We start from the raw sequence: 5,200 nt of genomic DNA on the forward strand, positions 1-5,200 counted from the left end.
GTCGCTCACATGACCACCGGCTTCCCCTTGCAGCGCCTCGGTGCTCAGGAGAGCCACCATCGTTCGCTACGCCCTATACATCACCAGATTGGAGCCGGGACGCCCCCATCTTTGTCTCTCGCATCTTATTCCTCATTTGCGGCTGACGCGCGCCATCGCCATCAAGACACTCCGGTCCACCCCGACCCTCGACGAGCTCGCCATCCACCTCCTCGCGGTCAGCTTTGCCGTCCGTTCCCCTCTTTTCCTCGTCAAATCGGACGTCGTAGACACCCGCGCCTCCAATTCGGCGTGTTGAAGGACGCGGTCCTATTCCCGTGCCCGTGCCAATCCCGCTGCTGTCCTTGTCCTTCTGGTCCGCGTCCGCGCGCTCCCACCTCTGGCCGCCGCCACCGCCGTGCGCACCCTGCGCGCCCCTGGCCACGCTCATCCGCCCGAGGCCGTCTGTCCCTGCCTGCTGGTCACCAGCGCTCGTGTTGTGGCCTCCCCGCCCGCGCAGCCCCTCTCGCCGGCGCTGCTGCTCCACACCCTACCGCGCGGCTCACCTGCGCTACCGCTCCCCTCCCCCTCGCTCCCCGCTCCGCCCCACTGCACTTGCTCGCTGAGCACAGCCGCCCCGCGTCCCCGCGCCTCCTTTCGCCGCCGCGGCTGCCGCTCCGGCCGCCTGGCCAGCGCCGTGGCCCCCGGCGCCCTGCAGCCCTCTGCCCGGTTCGACAACGCCCAGACGCCTGCTGCCCGTTTTGCCCAGCACCCGCAAACCCCCCTAGGCCACTTACATGCAGGCCTAGTTCCCTGGCCTTTAAAAAAAGATTTAAAAAATATATATTAAAAAATATATCAAATAATTAATTAGATTAAATAATTAACTTAGTTAATTATGTTTAATTAACCTAATTAGCTAGTGTTAATTAATTAAAACCTAATTAGATTAGAGAGTCTATGACAAACGGGCCCCATCTGTCAGTTTGACCAGTCAACGGTCATAGTTGACTGCTGACGTCATGATGACGCCAGCAACACTATTCTGGATAATGTTGATTTAAAATAATTAAATAATCCTAAAAATGATTTAAATCTTTTAAAATTAATATAAAATAAACCGTAGCTCGGATGGAAAAACTTTGTACATGAAAGTTGCTCAGAACGACGAGACGAATCCGGTACGCAGCCCGTTCGTCCGCCACGCATCCCTAGCATAGCAAACACACAACTTTCCCCCTCTGATTCATCCATCTAAAAACGCGAAACACCGGGGATACTTTCCCGGATGTTTTCACCCTTCGCCGGTATCGCCTCCTACTGCGTTAGGGCACACCTAGCACCACTCATTGTCATGTCATGCATCGTTATGCATCTATTTGCATTGTATTCGTTGTTTCCTCCCCCTCTTCTCTCCGGTAGACTATGAGACTGACGCCGCTGCTGATGCCCCGATCAACTACGTTGTTGACGACCCCTACTTGCCAGAGCAACCAGGCAAGCCCCCCCTTTGATCAACCCGATATCGCCTATTCTTCTCTCTACTGCTTGCATTAGAGTAGTGTAGCTTGTTACTGCTTACCGTTAATCCTATCCTGATGCATAGCCTGTCTTTGCTACTACTGTTGTTACCTTTACCTGCAATCCTAATTGCTTAGTATAGGATGATATTTTTCCATCAGTGGCCCTTCATTCTTGTCCGTCTGCCATGCTATACTATCGGGCCTTGATCACTTGGGAGGTGATCACGGGTATATATACTATACATATTACACGTGATACATGTTGTGACTAAAGTCGGGTCGGCTCGTTGAGTACCCGCAAGTGATTCGGATATGGGGGATGAAGGGGCAGGTGGTTCCATCAAGGTAGTGGTGGGCCTGGGTTCCCGATGGCCCCCAACTGTTACTTTGTGGTGGAGCGACGGGGCAGGTTGAGACCACCCAGGAGAGAGGTGGGCCTGGCCCTGGTCGGTGTTTGCGGTTACTTCAAAATAACACACTTAATGAGATCTTGGTATTTGATCTGAGTCTGGCCACTGGCCTATACGCACTAACCAACTATGCGGTAACAGTTATGGGCACTCGATGTCGTGGTATCAGCCGAAGCCTTCGTGACGTTAGCGACTGAGCGGCGCGCGCCGGGTTGGACTGGAACACTTGCTCCTATATAAGGGAGGCTAGGTCTGCTCACCGGCCGCGTACGCAACGTGCAGGTGTGCAATGGGTGATGGGCCCAGACCCCTTCACCATAGGATTTAGACCAGCGTGCTGACCTCTCTGTTGTGCCTAGGTAGGGTTGCGACATGTTGATCTTCCGAGGCTAGGCATGACCCAGACAAGTGTGTCCGAGCAAAAGGGGATCGAGCGTGTTGGGAAATGTGGTGCACCCCTACAAGGAAGTTAATCTATTCGAATAGCCGTGATCTTCGGTAACAGGACGACTTGGAGTTGTACCTTGACCTTATGACAACTAGAACCAGATACTTAATAAAACACATCCTTCCAAGTGCCAGATACAACCGGTGATCGCTCTCTCACATGGTGACGAGGGGAGGATCATCGGGTAGGATTATGCTATGCGATGTTACTTGGTGAACTTACCATCTACTCTCTTATTCCGGCATTTCGCAGTTCAGTCCACATATGCTACCCCTTTTCCATTTGATACCAATGCATACATATGTAGTGTAGCTCCTTGCTTGCGAGTACTTTGGATGAGTACTCACGGTTGCTTTGCTCCCCCTTTTCCCCCTTCCTATACCCGATTGCTACGACCAGGCGTTGGAGTCCAGGAGCAAGACACCACCGTTGACGACGACTCCTACTACTCTGGAGGTGCCTACTAATACGTGCAGGCCGCTGACGACGATCAGGAGTAGTTTAGGAGGATCCCAGGGAGGAGGCCTGCTCCTCTTTCGATCTGTATCCCAGTTTGTGCTAGCCTTCTTAAGGCAAACTTGTTTAACTTATGTCTGTACTTAGGTATTGTTGCTTCCGCTGACTCGTCTATGATCGAGCTCTTGTATTCGATCCCTCGAGGCCCCTGGCTTGTAATATGATGCTTGTATGACTTATTCTATTTGTAGAGTTGTGTTGTGATATCTTTCCGTGAGTCCTTGACCTTGATCGTACACGTTTGTGTGTATGATTAGTGTACGATTGAATCGGAGGTGTCACAATATTATAATTATAATATAGGTTCTTTATCTTTTTTAAAAATGAAATTAGAAATGATAATGATTATGAAATAAAAAAACTCATATCATAATTTTTTTATTATTGTGAATCCACTCCAATCGAATATTGAATAATCAAATTCTTCAATTCAAATTCAAAGTTTTCGAGATCTTTAAAAAACTAGATTAATCAGACAAGGACAAAGAGAGAGTCCCATTCTACATGTCAATACTGACAACAATGAAATTTCTAGTAAAAGGAAAAATTGTCGACTTTATAAGTTGTAAAAGGAAAATCTGACAACAATGAAATTTCTAGTAAAAGGAAAACCTCTATCGCCAAATCCTCTTTTATTCCCTAACTATACTATATTATTATTATTTATCCTCTTTTTTTCTTTTTATCAATGCACTTTTTTCTTTTTATCAATGCAATGGGTTTAAGATTCATTAGTTTTCTCATTCTACTCTTTCACAAAGGAATGCAAAGAGAACTCAATGGATCTTATCCTGTTCATTGAATAGATTTCTTTTTATTAGAGTATCGGCAAGAAATCTTGGTTATTCACTCTATTTTAAGTTTTATTTAAGTAAACCATGCACAATGCATAGGACTACCCCCCCCCCCATTTTCAAATTTAAAATTTGAAATACTTTAATTAATTTTTAGCCATTTTAATTGACATAGATACAAATACTCTACTAGGATGATGCGCAAGAAAAGGTCAGGATAGCTCAGTTGGTAGAGCAGAGGACTAAAAATCCTCGTGTCACCAGTTCAAATCTGGTTCCTGGCAGAGAAAAAAAAGAACCACCGAATAGGTATTGATCCAAATACCTCGAGATGGATTGTGATACATATTCATTAATAATAATTATTCATCTAAGTGGATAAATTTATAATATAAATATAGAGGCACTTCTTTTTATTTTTAAAGAAGTTTTAAAATATATCTTTTCTTTATGATAAAGAAGGGGGTGAGATTCCCCTTTATTTTTTTGCGTTTCATAATTTTGTATTCTGCTATTCCGATGAATATTTTTTTAGTCTTGATTATATTTATCTTATCTTATTTTCCTAGTTGTGCTAAGTAATGTGCGCGGTACAAAGTTCCTGGTAGAGAACTTCTTTGAGTCATCCTATTTTTCTGTTCATATGAAGGAAATTAATATGCGATTTTCAAAATAGGGGAATCCAAATGAAACCCTTTTTTGCTTAGTCTATTTGGAATGCTTTTGTATAATTAGTAATTAATTATAAATAGGCATTCCGTTTCATCTAGGAAAAGAACCTAAAAATATTCCTTGACTTGAATAAAATCTTGAGTTGTGTTGTATAAGTGAGCATGAATTTCTTATCATTCAATGAGCATCTTGTATTTCAGAAAAATTGGGGGTTATATAATCCTTACATAAGAGCCAGCCTATCCAACTTTCAGGCATTAGGATATGTTTAAGGCACAGATGATTATCATAAGAGATTCCCACCATATCATAAGATCCGCGTTCTTGAAAATCGGCACTTCTCCAAATCCAGAAGGCAAACGGAATTCTAGGATTATCCTTTTGGGCAAAGACTTTTATGCAGACTTCTTCTGGATTATCTATACCATATTGTATTCTCGTAAGATGATACACGCTAGCTAAATATCCACCGGGTGCTACATCATAAGCACATTGGGAGCGTAAATAATTGTAACCATATACATATAAAATGACAGCAATGGAATCCCAATCCCCTGCTTTTATTTGTAAAGTCTCTATTCCTCGGTGATCAAATCCCAAAGATCTATGAATCACCTCATGTTTGACTAGCCAATTAGATAACCAACCCTGCTGCATTGTCTTCATCTCTCCCTCTTTGTATACATATTTCACATTTCGGATGCAAGTTTGAAAGATTGCCCTGCCTTTTATTTTTCTACACAAAAGAGCCCCTCTCCTAATTCACTAATTTGTAGGAAGGTACTGAACTTTTGGATTTGAAAAAAGTTTCAGAAGATATATCTAATGTAGATGGTGATTTATAGAGCAATTCTTGCT

The 5,200-nt window shown here is 44.0% G+C and overlaps 1 non-coding gene across 1 annotated transcript; it reads left to right on the forward strand.

The window, feature by feature from the left end:
* Positions 1 to 3,881: 3,881 nt before the first annotated feature.
* Positions 3,882 to 3,954, forward strand: TRNAF-GAA (transfer RNA phenylalanine (anticodon GAA)). The gene has a single exon. It is a non-coding gene; the product is annotated as a tRNA-Phe (tRNA).
* Positions 3,955 to 5,200: the final 1,246 nt, after the last annotated feature.

This window comes from Triticum urartu, chromosome 4A (genome assembly GCF_056163025.1).
Source record: "Triticum urartu cultivar PI428250 chromosome 4A, HENAU_Tu73, whole genome shotgun sequence".
Lineage (NCBI taxonomy): Eukaryota > Viridiplantae > Streptophyta > Magnoliopsida > Poales > Poaceae > Triticum > Triticum urartu.